Source organism: Pseudophryne corroboree, chromosome 9, assembly GCF_028390025.1.
Source record: "Pseudophryne corroboree isolate aPseCor3 chromosome 9, aPseCor3.hap2, whole genome shotgun sequence".
In the NCBI taxonomy this organism is placed as follows: Eukaryota; Metazoa; Chordata; class Amphibia; order Anura; family Myobatrachidae; genus Pseudophryne; species Pseudophryne corroboree.
The window spans coordinates 316461957-316486045 of NC_086452.1; the positions used below are offsets into that span (position 1 = coordinate 316461957).

At 46.2% G+C, this 24089-nt stretch overlaps 1 pseudogene; it reads right to left on the minus strand.

Annotated features, from left to right (window-relative positions):
• Nucleotides 1-24089, minus strand: part of LOC134958089 (X-ray repair cross-complementing protein 5-like) — a 230080-nt pseudogene that overhangs the window by 8108 nt on the left and 197883 nt on the right.

Here is a 24089-nt window from a genome sequence, read left to right on the forward strand (position 1 = left end):
CGGTTGTGGCTTGTGTTTTACAGTACCTTGTTTTCTTTTCACGGCCTTGCCCTCTGGGTTGTAGCCAGGTGGATAGACTAGCTCTTTAAACTCTTCTGCGAGACTTCCTAAACGTTTATCAATCATCTCAACCTTTGGCACTAGAAGTAAAATGAAATTGTATGAAGACAAAATCATCCTGCAAAACACCACCCCAAGACACTGTTCCACTTGGTGACATTTTCAAAGTTACATTTTCACGTCTTAAGAAACTTTACTAAAGACTATGCGAAATGTAAAATGTGGAGAGAGAAGGTGGAAACACAAAGCCCTCCACAGCATAAACACAGGGTGGTCTATTTATCAATAATCGCATACTCAATGAGCTCTGGATGCGATATTAGCACCCAGACTATCATTGCAGGATGCGATTACACAGGCAGTATGTTTCATTCTACATCTACATGGGCTCCGAAAGTGGTTTTCTTGCTCCAGGACCACCTCACCAGCCTGCATCAGCTGCCGGCTCCTGTCACTGCGCTGGGAGAGAGATCAGACGTGCATGTTTCCTGATGTATTGCAGCTCACCATCTTGCAGCCCACTAATCTACTTGGCCGCGCTGCATCTATCCAGTCAAGCCCATTCACCCCACCGCATGTGGACAAGTGTGGCACCAGCACATAAAAAAGTATAGTACTGTACTTTAATATTGTCTTTTGCCACGTTGTTTTGCTCTTCTCTTATATTTTGATAAATGCCTATCCATTCATACAGGTGTTGACTATTACACGTATCAGTTTTCACAAATATGCCTTGTATGGCTTATCTCACACAGTGTAATCATCGCAGTGTGCCCAACATGGCTGATTCACCTGGTACACTAGTGGATAGGAAAAAAAATACATGGACCTGAAGGTTATGTTGGAGGCCTATTTTTAATGTTCAGACGCTGCAGTCACCCCATGTTGTGTCATTTCTTCTAGGTGTGACCTAACCCACGCCCAGGGTAATTCTAGTAGTGCGCCCAACATGGCTGCCTCATCTGGTACGCTCGTGGATGGGATAAAAAAATACATGGAACTGAAGGTTATGTTGGGGACCTATTTTTAATGTACAGACGCTGCAATCATCCCATTTGGTGTCATTTCTTCTAGGCTACCATATGCTATATGTCTTTGATGCCTGTAAAGCGCCTTGAGTCCTATGGGAGAAACAGCGCTATATAAATAAAATTATTATTTCAGCAGAACCCAGATTTTTCAGATGGGAGGCTTTTCATCCTTTCACATATGAAGACGGGAAAGACACCGCTTTGTTGGCCTCCTCATTGATTCAGCACTATACAAAAACACTTTGTTACTCTGATGCTATCACTAAATTTCCTTTTAACGGAGTGTTTGGCCTTTCCTTCTGTCAAGCCCAATATAATGTTAACAAGGTTTTAAAATAGATACCAGCTGGTGACTGGGACAACCCTCGGACAATCTTCTAATGAGACCCCCCTACAACTTATGGGTTTTTAAGGACACCTCTAGATCACTCAGCCCTTAAGCTAGGTACACACTTTACAATTATCTGCAAAAAGAAAGAAAATATTTGAAAGGCACTGACTACTGCTACTCACATCACACCACAATTGTCACCTAATGATTACACTCGCTACCACAAGGAGGAGCTGACCCTCAAAGAATGCACAACCTACAAAAACAAAAATGAGGAGGAGTACTGCCTAGACACCAGATGACAATGGGTCAATCAAAAAGTTTTGAATTCATAATTTTAAAATACATGTTAATTAGAAATTGAGAAACTGAAAAATTAAAAAAGCTGACAAGACAATTATTAGTAAGTAGTCATTCTTAATTTAACCTGATATGAGCTCTTAGTCAGATCCAAAGTGTATTACTCATAACAGTCACAGTCACTGGGGGTTAATAAACCAGCAAGGTTGTTAGTGTCAGAAATAATAGGATTTCAATTATCTACCGGTAAATCCTTTTCTCGTAGTCCGTAGAGGATACTGGGAATCCATTTAGTACCATAGGGTATAGACGGGTCCACTAGGAGCCTTGGACACTTTAAGAATTTGATAGTGTGCGCTGGCTCCTCCCTCTATGCCCCCCTACCAGACTCAGTCTAGGAAACTGTGCCCGAGGAGACGGACATACTTTGAGAGAAGGATAGATAAGGAAAGTGGAGAGATTACGCACCACTACACAGAACAACAGGAAAGCCATAAAATATGAACAGCAACAGCTGAACAAACCAGAATACTTAACCAAGTAACAGTGCAGGACGAATGAAGCACCGGGCGGGCGCCCAGTATCCTCTATAGACTACGAGAATAGGATTTCTGAGTACCATGGGGAAGTACAAAAGCTCCCAAACCGGGTGGGAGTGCTGAGGTTCCTGCAGAAATGACAAGACCAAACTGAAGGTCCTCAGAGGCCAAAGTACCGAACTTGTAAAACTTTGCAAACATGTTCGAAACTGATCAAGTAGCTGCTTGGCAGAGCTGTAAAGCCGAGACACCCCGGGCAGCCACTCAAGAAGAACCCACCGACCTAGTAGAGTGGGCTTGTACAGATTTTGGAACCGGCAATCCTGCTGAGCATGCTGGATAGTGAGCCTAATCCAGCGTGCGATAGACTGCTTTGAAGCAGGACACCCAATTTTATTGGGATCAGAGAACGAACAGCGAGTCAGATTTTCTGTGACGAGCTGTTTTCTTTACATACACCTTCAAAGCCCTCACAACATCCAAAGACTTTGAAGTAGCAGAGGTGTCCGTCACAGGCGGAACCACAATAGGTTGGTTGATGTGAAAAGTGGACACCACCTTAGGAAGAAATTGCTGACAAGTTCTGAGTTCAGCTCTGTCCTCATGGACACTTGTGAGACAACTCCGACACATGTCTTGCTGAGGCCAAGGCCAACAGTGTGACGGTCTTCCATGTAAGGTACTTTACGTCAACCTCCTATAACGGTCCTAACCAGTCCGACTGGGGGAACTGCAGCACCAAACTGAGATCCCAAGGTGCCGTGGGAGGCACCAAGGGAGGCTGGATGTGCAGAACACCTTTCAAGAACGTCTGGTCTTCACGGAGAGAAGCCAATTGTTTCTGAAAGAAAATAGACAAAGCCGAAATCTGGACTTTAATAGAGCCTAGGCGTATGCCCACATCCACTCCCGATTGCAGAAAAAAGCAGGAAACGTCCAAGATGAAATTCCACCGCGGAATATGATCTGCTCTCACACCAAGAGACGTACTTCTTCCACATACGGTGGTAATGTTTTGACGTTACCCCATTCCTGGCTTGGATCATAGTCGGGATGACCTTGCCAGGAATCCCTCTCTTGGCTAGAATCAGCCGTTCAACTTCCATGCCATTAAACGTAGCCACGGTAAGTCTTGATAGACGAACGGGCCCTGTTGCAGAAGATCCTCGCGAAGAGGTAGAGGCCATGGATCTTCAATCAGCACATCGAGAAGATGCGCGTACCAGGCCAGTCTGGAGCAGTGAGGATTGCTTGAACCTTTTCCCTCTTTATTCTTTGTAGAATTCTTGGGATCAGAGGAAGAGGAGGAAACACGTACACCATTTGGTAGACCCACAGAGTTGTCAGAGCGTCTACCGCCACTGCTTGTCTTGTCAGGCCATCATGTCGATCTGTGGATATCCCCGCCAACGTGTCAACCACCAGAACACCTCTGGGTGGAGACCCCACTCCCCTAGGCGCAGGTCGTGTCTGCTGAGGAAGTCTGCATCCCAGTTGTCTACTCACGCAATGAAGACCGCCACAGCGTGTTTTTCCGTACAGAGGAGAGTTCTTGACACCTCGGACATTGCTGCTCTGCTTTTCATTCCGCCCTATCGGTTTATGTACGTTACCGCCGTTACATTGTCCAACTGGACCTGAGTGGCCTGATTCCGAAGTAGAGATGAGGCCTGCAGAAGGGCGTTGTAGACTGCCCTACGTTACAAGATGGTGACTGCTCCCCAACCTCTGAGGCTTGCGTCTGTGGTTAGCAGAATCCAATTCTGAATCCCGAACCTCCGACCCTTGTCGAGGTGAGAAGTCTGTAGCCACCACAGAAGGGAGGTTCTGGCTCTTGACGACAGACAGATACTCTAGTGCATGTAAAGATGCGATCCGGACCATCTGTCCAACAGATCCAGCTGGAAGGGCCTCGCATGAAACCTTCCGTACTGAAGCACCTCGTAAGAGGCCACCATTTTCCCCAGAAGACGAATGCACAGATGCAGCAAGATCCGGGTTGGCTTCAGGACAGCCCAAATCATCGACTGGATTTCCATAGCCTTCTCCAAGAGAAGGAACACTCTCTGAGGCTCTGTGTCCAGTATCATTCCCAGGAAGGAGAGCCTCTGCGACGGTTCCAGGTGAGATTTTGGTAAGTTCAGAATCCACCCGTGATCCAAGAGTAGTCTGGTTGAGAGGCCAATGCTGTCCAACAACCGCTCCCTGGACGGTGCCTTTATCAGAAGATCGTCTAGGTACGGAATTATGTTCACTCCATGTTTGCGGAGTAGAAACATTATCTCCGCCGCCACCTTGGTGAACACTCTCTGTGCGGTGGAGAGACCAAATGGCAGGGTCTGGAACTGGTAGTGGCAGTCCTGCAGTGCAAACCGTAGATAAGCCTGATGGGGCGGCCAGATCGGAATGTAAAGGTACGCATCCTTGATATCCAGAGACACTAGGAATTCCCCCTCCTCCAGACCTGAGATCACTGCTCTCAGAGATTCCATCTTGAATTTGAACACTCGTAAGTACGGGTTCAATGACTTGAGGTTCAAAATCTGTCTTACCGAACCGTCCGGTTTCAGTACTACAAACAAGTTGGAATAATATCCCTTGTTTTGCAGATGAGGTGGAACTGGAACAATGACCTGAGTCTGTACCAGTTTTTGAATGGCATCCTATAAGGTTATACTTGCTTCCTGTGAAACTGGTAAGCCTGATTTGAAGAATCTGTGAGGTGGGTGCTCCTGAAACTCTAGTCTGTAGCCCTGGGAAATAAGATCTTTGACCCAGGGATCCTGGCAAGATGTTGTACAGATGTGACTGAAAAATTTTAGTCGGGCTCCCACCTGCCAGCCTTCCAGGCATCGCGGTCCACCGTCATGCAGAAGGCTTTGAGGAAGCAGAGCTTGAGCTCTGTTCCTGTGAACCGGCAGTTGCTGGTTTTCGTGGTTTACCTCTAGCGCCTCTGGTGGCTGTAGAAGAACCTCTGGTTTTGCCCTTAAACTTGGCATTCCAAAAGGACTGTTGATTAGGTCCTGAGTAGGCCTTCCTGGCTGGGAGAGCTGCAGAAGGAAGATACGTGGACTTACCCGCAGTAGCTTTGGAGTTCATCTCCAAATAAGGCCTCTCCTGTGAAGGGTAGGCCTTCCACGCCTTTCCTGGAGTCCACATCAGCAGTCCACTGGCATAGCCATAAGTCTCTGCGTGCTGACACTGCCATAGCTGTGGTGCGTGCATTAAGCAAACATAGTAACATAGTATCTGAGGTTGAAAAAAGACAATTGTCCATCGAGTTCAACCTATTTGTGGTCTCCTATGCATGATGATTTGACTAAAATTTCTGACTGATGCTGCTATTTCTTTTATGGCTTCCACCATAAAATTCGCAGAGTCCTGTATATGTTGCAAAAGTAAAAAAAAATCTCCCCCTGAGGCAAGGTACCTAACCCCTTAATTAGGTTAACCGACCATTTGGGTCTCTGGGCCACCCCAGCAGCTGTATACAAAGATTTGAGTGTATTCTCAATTCTACGATCAGCCGTGTCTTTTAAAGAAGCTGCACCCGGGACAGGCAGTACAATTTTCCGTGACAGCCTGGATACTGATGCATCCACTATCGGTGGATTTTCCCATTCTTTCCTATCTTCAGGAGGAAAAGGAATAGATGATATCAACCTTTTATGGATTTGAAATTTCCTGTCAGGATTAACCCACGGTTCTTCAAACAGGATATTTAGTTCCTTTGACACAGGAAAAGTGGCTGAGAATTTCTTTTTTATATTAAAATAAGACTACTCAGTCTCCTCTGTTACCTTATCAGGGATATGCAGAACGTCTCCGATAGCTACTATGAGAGCCTCTATTCCCTGTGACAGAGTAGCCTCCCCCACCTCTGAGTCCACCTCCTCCTCCTCCATGTCTGACCCGTCATCATCAGAGTCAGACTGCAGGATATGAGCCAAAGGATGTTTTTGCGGACAAATGGCAGGGGACTGAGACGCTGGTTTGGGTACTGAGTCTCTGTTCATAAACTCAGTCAGTCATCGATTGTCTTAAGTATTGCGTCTCTTTCTCGTTGCGGGACAATTTAGAAGAGATATTGGAAATCATTCCCCTAATGTTATCCAGCCAAACTGGCTCTGCCCCACTAGCCTGGGAGGGTACACTGCACTGAGTACATTGCAGTGAACCCCCTGGAGAAGAGGAACACTGTGCCTTACAGCATCTGGGTCCACTGCAGAGGGAAAATGGCGCTGGTGAGCTTCTGGATCCGCTCATAGTGAAGCCCCGCCCCGTCAACGGCGGTCTTCCCTCTTTTTTATACTGGCTGATGTAATTTTTAGTGCTTAAAATGGAGTCAGTCGCCTTTTTTCATTTTAATAAAGTATTTTTTTTATTGAAGAGAAAACAAGGCTTGCACGCATAAATATCACAAGAAAGATGAAAGAAAAGAAAAAAACATTATACATACAGTCGGATGCAGCAGTAAACAGTGTAAGTATACAGTTACAATAGACTACATGTACATCTAGCACATATCTAAAAGAGAAAAACAATTGATCTGTAATGCAATTAAAGAATTTGTGCAAGAAAAAAGAATTGGTACGTGTATTTCTATACCCTCCTCAATATGGTTTTCAATTTTTATTTGTACAACTAACCTAAACTGATCCTAAGACCTAGCAAGGAAAAATAAAACAAAAAATAAAATAAAAAGGGGGGAAAATCCCAACACGCTGACATAAACCCCAATTACATTGCAAAATTAAGCATAAGTTAGAAAGCCAAAAGCATACACTCTGAACTATCCATAACTTTGCTCAAAAACAAAAAATACTCAACAGCCCTATAGATGATGAGAAAAAGTTTCATGGAGGAAAATCCGGTGCAGTGTGAGTAGAATCAAGCCAAAAAGACCTTATCTTCCCAAACCTAGAGCTAGCATTATTTTGCATATTAACATAGCGTTCCTTAAAAACGGTATCATTAACAAGCATTTTAAAGGCGGATTGGGTGGGTCCATGAAGTGCCATCCATCCCCTAGCAATACACACCTTCACTAAGGCACACATATTAAGAACATACAGTTCCTCCCATTCAGAGAGAGAGACAGAGACATCTGCTCCAAGAACACATAACTTTGGAGTAAGCAGTACTGAAGGAATACACGTGTCCTCCAGAATCGATCTGACCCCCATCCAGAATGTCTGTCACACACTACATTCCCACACCAGATGCCAAAAAGTTCCCTGGGCAGTATTGCATTTAGGGCATATTGTGGAGTGACTGGTTCCAATCCTGCTCAGCCTCACAGGGGTCATATAGGTTCTATGAATTATATAAAACTGGATCTGCTGAAATCTAAGAGATTTCGTGACCGTACGTGGGTATTCCCTAGCAAGATACCACTCTTCATCGTCCAGATGACCCAAATCAGTCTCCCAGCTCGCAAGGAGACGGGAGAGAGGGTCAATGTGAAACTGAGCAAGAAGAAAGGAATAGGCCAGAGAGTCAGTCTTAACACGTCCAAGACTAATAATGAAGGCCTTAGTGGGAAAAACACTAATTGAGGGCGGGGATTCCCCAAAATGTGTTTGTAATGCATGTCTGAGTTGGAGGTACCGATAAAAATAGGAATGAGGTAAAGTAAATTCTTCCTTAAGTGATTGTAATGATTTCAATACACCATCACAGTACACCTGAGATAAGGATACTACAGCTTTAGGGGCCTATGCTACCCTCCCATCAAAAGAGTTTAATTCAGGAAGCCAACGAGAATGCCAAAGGGGGGTATCTGGATCAAAGTCCTCAAACCTAGCCAATTTTCTAAGCGCCTGCCAAATTTTTACAGATTGGAAAACAATTGGGGGAGAATAAGTAGACATATTCCCACTCAGTAGAACCTGCAATGGAGTGAAATCAGGGTAATAAGAGTGGATAAACGCATAATGCAAAGAGGAGACATTCACCTCCTGGAGCCATGCCCTCATATGTGACATTTGAGCAGCATAATAGTATACTTGAAAATTGGCGAGTGCCCCATCCAGTCTAGATCTAGTAAGGGTAACCAATTGAATTTTAGGTCTCCTACTGGCTCAGATTAGAGAGGAGAGTACGCTGTCCAGTTTCCTAAAAAATGAGGGGAATATATAAACTGGAGACTGTAATAGAATATACAGAATCTTGGGCAACAGTATCATTTTGACCATATTGACCCTGCCGGTCAACGTCAAAGGGAGTTTGCACCAAATCTTAGATTCATGTATAATGTGTCGCATCAGTGGGTCTAAATTCAAGGGGACAAACTCAGAAGGGTCATTTGTAACCTGAATACCTAGGTATTTAAATTGACTAGTGCAGCACAAAGGCAACGAGACCTTCGGGACAGTGGGAGGAGGACCCACCACAGGCATAATATAAGACTTGTTCCAGTTTATGCAGAGACATGAGTATTTACCAAAGTCATCAATAATTTGCAAAACCAAAAGGCATGGATAGCGTGTAATCATGTAAAAACAATAGGAGGTCTTCTGCATAAAGGGCCACCTTATCAGATCTGGTACCTACACTCAATCCCTAAGAATACAGGCGAGTGGCTCGATGGCCAACGCAAATAATGTAGTAGAGAGAGAACACCCCTGTCTGGTGCCACGAGACAGTGTAAAGGGGAGTGTTACAAACCCATTCACCGAGATCCTGGCACTTGGCTGTTGATATAATAATTGGGTCCATTGAATATACTTAGGACCAAAACCCATGGCTCTCATGACTCCCCAAAGATATGGCCACACTATAAAAGGCTTTAGCTGCATCCAGGGAGACCAGGACAGAGTCAGAAGGGTATACATTTGGGGACTGAAGTAAGGTATACACACGGCGTAAATTAATAGCGGTAGACATGCCTGGCATAAAGCCAGATTGGTCTGGATGTACTATGGTAGATATAACTGTATTCAGTCTGATAGCTAAAACCTTTGCCAGGATCTTGGCGCCAGTGGGAATAAGGGAAATAGGCCTATAGGAATCCGGATATTTGAGGTCTTTCCCGGGCTTTGGAAGTACAATAATGACGGCTTCAACCATAGCAGCGGGAAGTCTATTTGTTGCAAACATCTCCGAATATAAAGCATGAACTTTTGGGGCAAATACATCTATATAGTGTTTCTAGAGCTCAATGGGAAGTCCATCGCTACCCGGAGCTTTACCATTGGGGAAGGCTCTAATGGCTGCAGAAATCTCCTCAATAGTAGTAGGAACGTCTAGAAAGGCACACGATTCAGCGGACTACTTCGCAAAAGGAACTGTTGCCAGATATTGGCACAGTTCTCGGTCAGAGCAATACAGTCTAGACCTATATACCTCCTCATAGAAAGATAGAAAAACTTGTGCAATGTCAGGCGTTGTATTAGCAGTGAACCAGCAGGGCCAATCATTTGTGTGACAACAGTCCCAGGGCGTTCATAATGAACTAAGTGGGCCAATAAGCTATCAGGCCTGTCAGCCTGCATGTATATGGAATTTGCACGAAACATAAGACTACGGGAGTTTTTATCTGCCAAGTGGGCTAACAGATTGAGCCAATAGCCAGCGAGTTTTGGTAATGGGCGAACTCTCTCTCAGGTACTGTATCTCTAACTCCCGAAAGTCAGCCTCCAAATCTTTCTCAGTACGCCGCCGAGATGATTTAATGGCTGCCATACTTCTAATAAACATGCCTCGTAAGAAGGCTTTAAACGAATCCCAGACAACAGCCACGTGGGCAGAACCAATTTTAGTGGTAATGTATCCCTCCCACTGCTCCACCAAAGCAGCATCAGCCCCCATCTGAGCCAGCCGGGACGGATGTAGTTTCCAGTAGGAGTGACCCCTTTGGCATTCAACGATAAGGGACAACAATAAAGGTGAATGGTCAGAGATTCCTCTAGCCTCATAATCAGTAATCCTAGGAAGGAGGGAAGGGGAACAAAGGCCAGGTCGATTCTGGAAAAAAGAGCCATGCGTTCTAGAAAAACAGGAGAATTGCTTTAACGACGGGTTACGAGTTCTCCATGCATCTACCCAACCTAAACTGTCAATATATCCTGCAAACTTTGAGGGGCCACCGCTAATCATGGAGTTGGGGGGTGATCTCCATTTGTCGAGGGAGAAGTCTAAAAGGTTATTAAAGTCACCCAAACAGAGAGCAGGAGTACAAGGAGAAGAAGCTATAAAAGTGGCAGCCTTTTGTAAAACATTGTATGAAAAAGGTGGGGGGACATAGGCAGCCAGTAGAAAAAACGTCTGCGAGTACAATTTACAAAAAAAAATCTACCATGGCGATCCATCTGCAAAGATAACTCAAATTGTACCGATTTTTTTTAATCAGAACAGACACACCCCTCGAGAAGGAAGACTGCGATGCGTGGTATGCCCACCCAACCCACGGTCTACGAAGCAATAACAGTCTGTTACCTTCTAAATGAGTCTCATTAAGGCATGCAATATCCGGGTCATATTTCTTAAGCATTTTGAGGACTAAGGAGCGCTTCACTCTATCATTAAGTCCCTGGACATTCCATGCTAGAAGTTTCAATATAGACATAGATCACACAGGGCAAAATTCAAGTGAAGGATAACCACATCCAAAAGAGAGAGGTACGCTGGAGGGCACACACAGACTTTCCACAAGAATAAAGAGTATATAGACAGTTGCATTGAACAATCATAAAGTCAGCAAAAAAAACAGCAGCAACACAAAAAAAAACCCCCAAAAAACAACCAATACCCCAACTTCCCCCCTCCCCGTATACCTCCCCAAACAGTGGCATACTTTATCCCCTAAACCAAACCTAAAACCCCCAAGTATACGCTAAACACTCACTGTTGGCAGTAAATTCAACGTATAGCAAAAAATAATAAGAATGAGGCAATAAGACTGATACCACCAAAGCATGACGGCTCCCCAGAACAATATAACGAGATTTATGGTAAGAACTTTAGGTCCCCATCCACTACTCAGATTTGGGCAGTTTTCTTCAGATTTCGATGCATCTGACCGTCATATCTGAAGAAAAGTGTCACATTGGATGGCTCTTCCGATCCAATGCTCACTCCCGTGTCAGATATGTCTGAACTACAGATCTCTGAGGCTGCCCCAACTATTTATCTGAATCTGAAGAAAACAGGTGCACATCGGAGTGTTTTTTTTACTTCAGATGTATCTGATCAGATTCATCTGAAGCGTCACTTGACTGGCATCTCCCTGGCCACTCCCACCCACCAAGAGGGGGAACAGCGGCAGCAGCAGCATCAGATGAATCGCATGTAGCATGTGTGCATCAGATATACCTGATGCGATCTGGCACATGATATATTGCATCAGATATATCTGAAGTGAAAGCAATGCAAATTAAAGCCAGGGTCTGATCCGATTCCCGGGACGCTCCCGGGAGAGTTCAAGAGAAATCTGATGCTATCTGCAGTTCAGACAAGTCTGAGTAGTGGATGGCCACCTTTACCGTTGCTAAATCTCTTTCTGCGAGGTACACTGGGCTCCACAAGGAATAACATCGGGGTGTAGAATAGGATCTTGATCCGAGGCACCAACAGGCTCAAAGCTTTGACTGTTCCCAAGATGCATAGTGCCGCCTCCTCTATAACCCTGCCTCTGTGCACAGGAGCTCAGTTTTCGTTAACCAGTCCAATGCAGTAGCAGGTAACAGAGACGACAATCGTTAGAAGCCACACACACCACACACTCACTACAGAAGAGGGTGTCAGCGGCTAATGCCATACCAACCCAAAGAAGCAAAGAGCGTCAGGGTGGGTGCCTTGTGGAGCCCAGTGTACCTCGCAGAAAGAGATTAAACAACGGTAAGTTCTTACCATAAATCTCATTTTCTGCTGCGGGGTACACTGGGCTCCACAAGGAATAACATCGGGGAGGTCCTAAGCAGTTCCTTACGCGAGGGAACGCACTGTAGCGGGCACAAGAACCCGGCGTCCAAAGGAAGCATCCTGGGAGGCGGAAGTATCGAAGGCATAGAACCTTATGAATGTGTTCATCGAGGACCATGAAGCCGCCTTGCACAATTGTTCAGGGGTCGCACCACGGCAGGCCGTCCAAGAAGGTCCAACAGACCATGTAGAATGGGATTTGATGGTAGCAGGAGCTAGAAGACCAGCCTGCACATAAGCATGTGCAATCACCATTCTAATCCATCTGGCCAAGGTCTGCTTATTAGCAGGCCAGCCACGTTTGTGAAATCCAAACAGCACAAAGAGAATCAGACTTCCTAATGGGGGCAGTTCTCTTCACGTAGATACGGAGAGCCCGTACCACATCCAAAGACCGCTCTTTGGAGGACAACTCAGGAGAACTAAAAGCCGGAACCACAATCTCCTGGTTAAGGTGGAAGGAAGACACCACCTTAGGCAAATAACCAGGGCGCGTTCTAAGAACAGCCCGATCAAGGTGAAAAAGCAGATAGCGGGTCGTACAGGATAAAGGCACCCAAGTCTGAGACCCTTATAGCAGAGGCATTAGCCAGCAAAAACAAAACCTTAAGGGAAAGCCACTTAAGGTCTGCAGACGCAAGAGGTTCAAACGGATACTCTTGCAAGGCCTCAAGAACCACTGACAAATCCCAAAGGGCCACTGGTGGTACATAAGGAGGTTGAAGCCGTAACAGCCCGAGTGAAAGTATGAACATCAGGCAGGGTAGCAATCTTTCTCTGAAACCATACCGACAAGGCAGAAATGTGAACCTTGAGGGATGTTAGACGAAGGCCTAAGTCCAGGCCCTGTTGTAGGAAGGCCAAAAGTTTGGCAGTACTAAACTTGTAAGCGTCATGATTGTTAGATGCGCACCAAGCAAAGTAAGAATTCCAGACCCTATGGTAAATCCAAGCAGAAGCTGGCTTACGGGCCTTCAACATAGTATGAATGACCGCCTCAGAAAAGCTCTTGGCCCTCAATACGGAAGCTTCAAGAGCCACGCCCTCAAAGCCAGTCGGGTTAAATCCTGCTATACACAAGGGCCCTGAACAAGGAGGTCTGGTCGTTGTGGAAGTAGAAGAAGATGCTCTATCAAGAGACCCTGTAGATCTGAAAACCAGTGCCGTCTGGGCCACGCCGGAGCGATCAGAAGCAGGGTTCCTCCTTCTTGTTTGAACTTCCGTAGTACTCTGCGCAGGAGTGACACCGGAGGGAACACATATATAGTAGCTGAAAGCTCCATGGGATTGCCAGTGCTTCTACGAATGCCCTTGTTCTTGCTCCGAAGACCGGAACCTTGTGATTGTGTCGGAGATGCCATCAAGTCCACATCTGGAAGGCCCCACTTGTCCACGAGGAGTTTAAATACTTCTGGATGGAGGCTCCACTCTCTGGCGTGTACTTCCTGATGACTGAGAAAGTCCGTTTCCCAGTTGAGGACCCCGGAATGAACACTGCAGATATGGCTGGCAGATGGCATTCTACCCATTGAAGAATCCTTGATACTTCCTTCATCGCCATACGGCTTTGAGTGCCGCCCTGATGATTTATGTACGCCACGTGGTGGCATTGTCTGATTGTACTTGAACAGGTCTGTTCTGTATCAAATGCTGGGCCAAGTTCAGTGCATTGAACTCCGCCCGCAGTTCCAGAATGTTTATCGGGAGGAGAGACTCCTCCTCGGTCCACCGGCCTTGGAGGGAGTGTTGCTACAACACCGCGCCCCAACCCCTCAGACTGGCATCCGTTGTCAGAAGGACCCAGTTGGAGATCCAGTAGGGACGACCCCCGCTCAATCGATGGTCCTGAAGCCACCAGCTCAGTGACAGAAGGGACCTCCGGAGACAAGGAGATCATCTGAGACCTGATCCGGTGAGGCAGGCCGTCCCACTTGGCCAGAATCAACTTCTGTAGAGGGCAGGAATGGAATTGAGCGTACTCCTCCATGTCAAAGGCCGACACCATGAGACCCAGTACTTGCATTGCTGAATGTATCGACACTTGCGGATGACATAGGAAGCATCGAATCTTGTCCTGAAGTTTCAGGATCTTCTCCTGAGACAAGAACATCCGCTGGTTGTGAGTGTCCAACAATGCCCCCAGGTGTACCATGCTGAGCAGGGACAGGGAAGATTTCTTCCAGTTGATGAGCCACCCGTGAGTTTGCATAAACTGGATTGTCACATCCAAATGACGTAGGAGAATTTCTGGGGAGTTTGCCAGGATCAGTAAGTCGTTTAGATACGGGAGGATCCTGATCCCCTGACGGCGTAGCACAGCCGTCATTACCGCCATGACTTTGGTGAATACCCGCGGAGCCGTGGCCAAATCAAAAGGTAACGCCCGAAACTGGTAATGAAGGTTGCCCACTGCAAATCTCAGGTACTGCTGATGTGACATTGCAATAGGAATATGCAGGTAGGCATCCTGTATGTCCAGGGAAACCATATAGTTCCCAGGCTCCAAGGCCAGAACAATAGAGCGCAGAGTTTCCATACGAAACTTGGAGACCCTCACATACTTGTTCAAGGACTTCAGATTGAGAATGGGCCGCGAGGACTAGTTCGGTTTCGGGACTAGAAACAGCGGTGAATAGTACCCCTTGCCTCTCTGAGCCAGAGGCATCTGTACTACCACTCCTATGGTCAGGAGGGAATGTACCACCGAATGAAGAGTGTCTGCCTTCACCGGGTCCAAATATACGTCTGTCAGGTAAAATCGATGAGGGGGACGGTTCTTGAAGGGTACGGCGTAAACTCAAGTGACAACTTCCCTTACTCAGGCATCGGAAGTGGTCTTTAACCATTCCTGGGCAAAACCTAGAAGCCGGCCACCCACCCTTGGATCCCCCAGAGGGAGATCCGCCCTGTCATGCGGCAGTATTGTCAGTTTTGGAAGCAGGCTGACGGGCAGCCCAGGCCCGCTTCGGGCTGGGCTTGGTAGGTTTGGAAGCATGAGCTTGCTTTAAGTACTCCTGACCTTTTGCTTTACCTGGAGGACGAAAGGGCCGAGGGCAAGTACTTTTAGCCTTCAGTGCGGGAAGAGCCGTACTAGGTAGGCAAGCTGTTTTAGCAGTAGCCAGATCAGCCACAATCTTATTTAAGTCTTCGCCAAAAAGAATGTCTCCCTTGAAAGGAATCACCTCCGGGGTTTTCTTAGAATCCATATCCACCGACCAGGATCTCAACCAAAGGATACGTCGAGCCAAAATGGATGTAGTGGCAACCTTGGCCGCCAGCACCCCGGCATCGGATGCTGCCTCCTTAAGGTACAGAGAAGCAGTGGCAATATATGAGAGACATTGTCGAGCATGCTCAGAAGTGTTGGAAGGCAGCTCCACCTCCAGCTCCTGAGCCCACGCCTCAACAGCCCATGTTGCTGCAATGGTTGGTCTATGCACAGCCCCCGTTAGGGTGTAAATCGCTTTCAAACAACCCTCCACACGTCTATCCGTCGGTTCCTTCAGAGAGGTGACGGTAGTTACTGGCATAGCTGAGGAAACTACCATGCGTGCCACATGAGAATCTACAGGCGGAGGAGTTTCCCAATTTTTACATAGCTCTGCAGAGAGAGGATAGCGAGCCAACAGTCTCTTATGCGGTGTGAATTTTGTTCCCGGATTTTCCCATGATTCCTGACGTATGTCAGTCAGGTGTTGAGAATGAGGTAAAACTTGTTTAACCACCTTCTTACGTTTAAATCTGTCCTGATTTTTAGAGACAGCCGCAGGCTCACGTTCATCAGAGACCTGAAGAATGAACCTGATAGCCTCAATCAAATCAGGGACATCCACCAGTGACTTCTCTTCCCCATCAGAGTCAGTGTCTGTGGGGTCAGTATATGCACCATCCTCCTCAGAGGATGTGTCCGGGACAGCGGTGGATTGTGAGGATGTAGCGCATGTTTAGAAGATGCCTTAGTCTTAGGTGGGCGAGAGTGAGACTTATTTTTAGTCAGCGATCGGTTCAAGTGCTGTAACTATGTTGAAATTTGGTCCACCCACGGCGGATTGAGTATAGGGACCATAAATTGCTGCACTGGCATAGGAGGTCCCAAAGGGGGTGCAAGTTTAGTTACCAGCGGATTTAACAACGTGGAGAAGGTAGCCCAAGGTGGGTCATTAGTTGCCCCGGTGCTACAGATCCACTGGGGGGGTAAGGAACCCCCTGAACCTGAACTCTCTGCTGCCATGTTTTCCTCAAAAGTGACTGCAGCATCACCACCACGCAATGTGGGAGAAGCCCCAGTTCTGTTGCCTCGTGTAGCTGACATAATAATAAGCACAATATCAGGCAACCTAGTACAATCTTAGCAGCGATATACCTAGCAAGAACTCCCAGAGCAGTGCGACTTTCCTGTCAGCACAAACCGGGAATCCAAGAGATATATAGTGACTATAAATCACAAAGAAAAATACACAGCAAGAATATCTTGTGAAATACCTATATCAGTTCATAAACCTGACACACGTAGCCCCCTCAGGTTACATAATATAGAAGCAGCAGGCTGAGTGCAATACACGAGATGGCAGCCACGCAGCAGCTACATGCACACACACATATATAGTCACAAGTGTACAATGCAGAAATTATACTAAGCCATAAAACTGCACTGGACTTGCAATACAAAGTAATACTGGATGTATATCACAGGGTGTTTCTACCACACAACCCTGAATGTATGCACTCTTTCTTAACTAACACTGTCCCTTGACAGGTAGAATACTTAAGTGTCCTTTAAAATGCACAGCGCTGGCGAGCAGGCGGCTTATCAGAGGAGGATTTGCCCCAGCAGTTCCAGGAACAGCGCAGCTCCGTGTGATGGCGGCTGACGGAGTGAGGGAGAGATATGCAGCTCCAAGGCGGGAACATTTACCCAAATGGCGCCCTGGGGCTGGGGGAGGGGCTACAGGTTAGGCCTTATCCCCCCGCTGGCTTCCCCACCGGGCACTGCGGGCTGTACAAAAATGGGTTTTTATAGAGAGAAAAACCCCCACCTGTCCCTATGTCCCGATGGCTAGTGGAGCGGCTGCCCTTTACAGTGTCCACGGCCACGCGGGATCGCGATAACAGCGGGCCACAGAGACCGCTTACCTCCCCTTGTACCTGCGGCCATGCGATCCCGGAGGGCAGCGGCGAGTGTGTGTGACTGACCAAGAAGGACACCGGAGCCTCCGCTGTAGTTACCCGGCAACCAGGGCGCGGGAGTATACAGTGCCGCTGGGGGAGTGATGGAGCTGCAGCAGAGTATGTCTGTCTGACATTCATTAAGCTGCAGCCCTTGAATTCTTCAGATTTCTTCTTTTCTTCTGAAATTAGCTTATAATATGGGCTGCAGGAGCAGCCCCCCTGTTGATTGCCTGCTTACTGCATGGCACCAACTTACAAACTGAGCTCCTGTGCACGGAGGCGGGGTTATAGAGGAGACGGCGCTGTGCATCTTGGGAACAGTCAAAGCTTTGAGCCTGTTGGTGACTTGGATCAAGATCATACTCTACACCCCGATGTTAATCCTTGTGGAGCCCAGTGTACCCCGCAGCAGAAATTATATATATATATATATATATATATATATATACATATACACATACATACATACATACATACATAAATACAGTATATATCTCAGTTTTGGGTGTACCTTGTCTTATAAGTAGAAAAGAGATTATCTCGTATTGTGGAATGATAGTATACTTGACTATGTAGTGGAATAAATAAAGGTTCAAATGGTGCTACCGACTATCTTAAGCTTATTATAATAACAGATCACCAAAGAGGGTAGAAAAAGAAGCTAGTTACTGCTTGGGTGCACACAAACTCAACTGATAGGTAAATTAAAATATAAACGTTATTAGAATTCAAAATCCCGATATGGCATCACCCGGGCCTCCACAGGCCCCATCTCTGTCTGCGGAGATAAGCGAGATATTATCTCATGTGAGATCGCTCCCCACGAAGCAAGACTTCTCAGCCTTGGAGACTCGCTTACTTTCCACCATCACTCAAGAAGTGACAGCGCTCCGACAAGATATGTCCCAAATTGCGACTCGTGTTGATGTCTTGGAACGCCATGAATCGTCTACCTTGGATTCTCTGACTAAATTTCGGGAGGTGCTATCTCATCAAAGGGACGATATCTCTTTTCTAAAATCACGCATGGAAGATATGGATAATCGCGGCCGGCGGAATAATATCAGAGTCCGGGGCTTATCTGAGAGTGTCCAACAGGCTGATCTGACAACCGCATTATCTACGATATTTGGAGAACTCATCGACCTGGATCCGAATAAGGACATTACATTTGACAGAGCTCACCGAGCCCTTCGTCCTCGTGGCTTACCCTCCGATAGACCACGGGACGTGATATGCAGGCTCCATTATTATGCCCAGAAGGAGGAAATAATGAGATCGGCCCGTCAGCTGAACAGCATTGACTTTCAGGGAGACAAGATCCAGATATTTCCTGACCTTGCCTGGTCGACCTTACAACAACGTCGAGCCCTAAAGCCTCTAACAGACGCTCTAAGGAAACTCGAGCTGAAATATAGATGGGGCTTCCCTTTCTCCCTCCAGGTCTCTCATGGTGGCAAAGTCGCGAGTCTCTCTAGACCCTCGGATTCACAGGCCTTCTTCACGATATTAGGAATTCCTCCGGTACCGTTACCGGATTGGGATGCTTTTCACCACCTACCGGAACTGCCTGTTGTGCTCCCTCCAGACGACGCGTGGCAACAGGTTCGCTCCCCACGGAGGCGGGGAGCTAGTCCTGGGCCACGTTCATCAGAGCCCCCCTGAATGGGAAGTCTTGTTCTGAATGGTCGTAAACTTACTTGCTACCCACTGAGTTTTTGTTGTTGTTTTCTTTTTTCCCCTAAATAATGTCATGTGTTGCTCACACGTGAGATCGGTTCAGGTGATGTAGTAATTTTGTAATAGTATGCAGTTGCCATGGTTTCAAAGATAAGCGATGTGGTTTGTCAACATATTATTCCGGTTTATTTTTATACCGTATTCTTTATTTTGTTGACGATACTCACATACACAACTAACCAACTTTCATGAAACCTGGTCTGATAGTCTAAGGTTTATTCGTATACTTTTACATAAGCTTTTATATTTTTTTTTTTAATCTTTTTTATTACTTATGCTTTTGTGCACTCCTCAGTGGTATCACACATTTGTTTAGATCCTATCTTGTGGATGGTCGCTGTCCTGGGCCCCCCGTAAGACCCCCACTATGCTGCATCCTTTGTCTCTTTGGACTGGGAGCCGGCAGGATTCCGCTCCTGTCCTTTTTGCAGCGGTTCTTCTCGTAGTATTACTGTCTCTGTTTATTGCCGAAGTGTATTACGGCGTGGATTCCCACGCTGCATCTTTTTTCTCTTCTTTTCTTTTCTTTCCCTTTTCTCCTATCTTCTTCTCTTGCTGCTCTTCCTTTCCCTCCCCCAATGTCTGCCATAGGGAAGACTTTTATGAAGCAATTGGATCCGCCGGATAATGGGGGTGAACGAGCTACATGTCACTACCCTTAACGTCAAAGGGTTGAATGTTCCTGAGAAAAGGTCTAAACTTCTTAAATGGCTCAGAGACGAGAAAGCTGACGTTGCTTTCATTCAGGAAACACATTTCAAGATGGGACACGTGCCGTCCCTAAAATGTCACTACTACCCTCATGTTTTCCTGTCTAATAACTCTACTGGTAAAACATTGGGCGTAGCTATATTATTGGCTCGCCACCTGCCTGTTCTTAATGTAGCCTCCCATAGAATAGCTGAGGGTAGGGGGTTGTTGGTGAAATGCGACATACATGGTCAACGTTTCTCTTTCCTGAACATATACGCCCCTAACGCTAAACAACCTTCCTTCATATCCTCGGTACTAGATACCGTTGAACCTCTCCTGGAGGGGGTGGTGGTGATGGGAGGTGATCTAAATTGGACCCTAGACCCCCACCAAGACAACTCTAAAAAGAACTCTTGCAGGCCGGAGAGGGAGCATAGGGGAATGAGACGTACCCTGCTTGACCACCAGCTGATTGACACATGGAGACTGACACATCCCACTGAGTTAGATTACTCCTTTTTCTCGCACCCACATCAGACATACTCCAGAATCGATTACTTGTTTCTGAGCCATCGGCACCTACACCTTCTTTCTGACGCCTCTATAGGACAGATAGTGTGGTCAGATCATGCTCCAGTTAATCTCACATTACGCCTACCTCCCAGTACACACCGCCAATGGTCCTGGCGCTTTAACGACACTTTTCTGCAGGACGCAGATTGTAGGTCCCGAATCGAGAACGCCTTAGATTCTTATATTTGTACCAATGACCTAGATGACATTTCTAAAGTCTCAGTCTGGGAAGCTCATAAATGTGTCATTAGGGGGGTTTGTGTTCAGATAGGATCCTTCCGCAAAAGGCAGAGGGAGAAACTTCGGGGTGATTTATTGTCTAAAATACAATCTCTCGAGCTCCTACACAAAAAATCCCAAACCCCACTACATTATGCTGATCTTGAAGCTGCTAGGGCAGATCTGAATAGGTTACTCTCTGATGGAATCAAGTTTTCTTATCGGAAGTGCCGTAGCAGATACTACCAATGGGGCAATAAACCTGGGAAATTATTAGCCAAAGCACTTAGAGAGCAACGTGCTCTTACCTTTATTCACACGATTAAAAATAGCCATGGCCAATCCCAACACCAGACACCCCACATTGCTAAGGCCTTTAGGGCATATTATTCCACCCTGTACAACCTCTCCGGCTTGACCGGAAGAATTGATAAGTTGTCCCATCAAACTGCTATAACTGATTACTTACGGGCCTTAGACTTCCCAACACTAACCACAACGGAAGCAGAAGGTCTGGACGCCCCGTTCTCTACTGAGGAGGTTCAGAAAGTAATTGAATCCTCCCCCAACGGCAAGAGCCCTGGTCCCGATGGATACACCACTGCTTATTACAAAGCTTTTAAAGAGAAATTAGTCCCTATACTCACGAGAGCCTTTAATACCATATCAGATCAATCGCCTTTTTCCCCACAATCTCTTGAAGCCCATATCGCAGTTCTACCCAAAGAGGGTAAAGACCCCAGTCTTTGCTCCAGTTACAGGCCAATCTCACTGTTAAATATAGATATAAAACTTTTTGCTAAATTGATTGCAAACCGCCTTAAACTATTATTACCTGGTCTGATACATGGTGATCAAGCGGGATTTGTTTTAGGCCGCGAAGCTAGGGATAACACCTCTAAAGTGCTCAACATGATTCATTATGCCGGCCAGCTTTCATCCCCTTCTATCATACTGTCGACCGATGCCGAAAAAGCATTTGACAGAGTGGACTGGGACTTTCTGGCCGGTATACTGAAGCATATGGGACTCGGTAACGCCTGTCTTCATAGAATTTTATCTCTTTATACCTCTCCGTCCGCCAAAATTAGGATTAACGGCTCCCTTTCTGATTCTTTTCCAATCTCCAATGGCACGCGACAGGGCTGTCCACTATCCCCATTGCTCTTTGTCCTTTGCATGGAAACCTTAGCTCGAAGCATTAGGGCGAACCTGAGTATTGCGGGTCTGTTGGTAAGGGGGACAGAATACAAATTGGCATTGTATGCCGACGACCTACTCGCTATAATCACAAAGCCGGTCACTTCTTTGCCAAACTTGATGGTAGAATTTGATAAGTTTGGAGCCCTCTCCAATTTCAAAATAAATTATTCTAAATCTATTGCCATGAATTTAACTACTCCTCCTGATATAGTAGAGGGCTTGAAACACGCCTTCCCTTTTACCTGGCATGACCACAAATTAAAATACCTGGGGGTGTTACTGACCAACGATCTAACCAAATTATTTTCCCTGAATTTTGTTCCCCTTTTGGCCAAGCTTCGCCTAGACTTCCAGAAATGGAAGAAATTAAGACTGTCTTGGTTCGGCAGAATTAACATTGTCAAAATGAATACCCTCCCTAGGATACTATTCTTTCTCCAGACACTTCCGATACACATTCCCCGGCTTTGGCTCCGAGACGTCCAGAATCTTATCCGTGCGTTCGTTTGGGGCTGTAAGACACCCAGGTTTAAACACGACATTTTATTTAGGAGAAAACACCACGGGGTGCAACAACTCCCGCATATTCCTAACTACTATCACGCAGTACATCTGAATAGGATTCTGGAATGGACACGTGCTAAAGACCGCAAACAGTGGGTCCTGCTAGAGGAGGGCTGTTTCCCACATTATATTGAAATTGTACCTTGGCTCCCTACCCTTCCAAAGGTTTCACACCCCACGGTCTCACCCACGCTCAAATTATGGGCCACGCTGAGATCCCAGAGCCACATATCCTCCAAATGGTCCCCACTAACCTCCCTTCTCTATAACCCTGAGTTTACTCCGGGTCTTCATGGGACAGCTTTCACTCCATGGGCAGAAGCCGGGATTTTTAGAGTTGGTCAGCTGGTGAGCTCGGGTAGGGTGCGCTCCTTTTCAGATGTTCAATCCTCCTGGAACCTACACAGCGCTGAGTTCTGGAGGTTCCTACAGGTTCATCATTTCATATCATCCTCTAAGAACCTCTCGGATATAACCAGGGACCTCACTGCGTTTGAAAGCCTATGCACCTCTCCCGGCTCTCCCACACATACAATTTCACAAATATATGTGCTTATCATGGAAAACTTTTTCCCACAGCCCCCTACCTTTATGGCTTCCTGGGAAAAGGAACTATCAGGGCTACCTTCGCAGATTAATTGGGAGTCCGTATTTAAGAACGCCCAGGCGAGTTCTCTATGCTTATCGACACTTGAGACCCTCTATAAACTTATATATAGGTGGTATAGGACTCCTTGTGTTCTTAATAAAATGTTTCCCTCTCTTTCGAACCTGTGTTGGAGATGCAAAAATGCCCCAGGGAGCTTCATACATATTTGGTGGGAATGCCCTCTTATAACCCCATTTTGGGCAGAGGTATTTAAATGCACCGAACAAATAGTGGGAGATAAGATCCCGAAAGACCCAGGTTTTTGGCTCCTCAACCACACCCCCACGGGAACACATTCCTACAAATGTTCACTGTTGAGACACCTTAGCAACGCAGCAAAAGCGGTTATTCCACTCCTTTGGAGATCCACCTCACCACCCTCGATTAAATTATGGATTTCAAAGGTCGATTACTTTTTGGTCATGGAAGACCTTGTCTCCTTCTCATCTGGGAAAACCGTTAACTTTATAGCCACTTGGTTTCCCTGGTACGACTTTAAAGACACACCTCTGTATCGGTCCCACATGACGACATAACCCCCCTCTTATTCATATCCATATTTCGGTTATGATGTCTCTTTAATATGGCTTAAACCCTTAAGTGGTAGAGATCCCTTCCCCTCCGTCCCCCAAACTACCTGTCCCTACTGCGCAGACTTTCACACCTGTCTTAATTTTCCCTCTCCTTTTTCCTTTTCTTTTCTTCTTTTTTCTTCTCTTCTCTCTCTTTTTCCTCTTTCTCATTCTCCTATACTGTTTTGTTAAAATGTTCCCCATTTATAAGTTCTGAAGTTGTAAGCAAAGCAGACAAATTATTTTTCTACTCTGTGCGCTGTATGTGTATTGGACTGACATGTATGACAAGTGATGTTTTTGTCCCTTCTGCTTTCTTTCTGGAAAAGTATTGCTGCAATGTTTTGTATGCTGCTTTATTTAATAAAAAACAGTTTACACAAAAAAGGAAAAGAAAGTCATAAACTAGAGAGATAATGTACCAGCCAGTCAGCTCCTAACTGCCATGTCACATGTTGTATTTGAAAAATTAGTTAGGAGCTGATTGGTCTATACATGGTTTGTGTTCTATCAAAGGGAAAC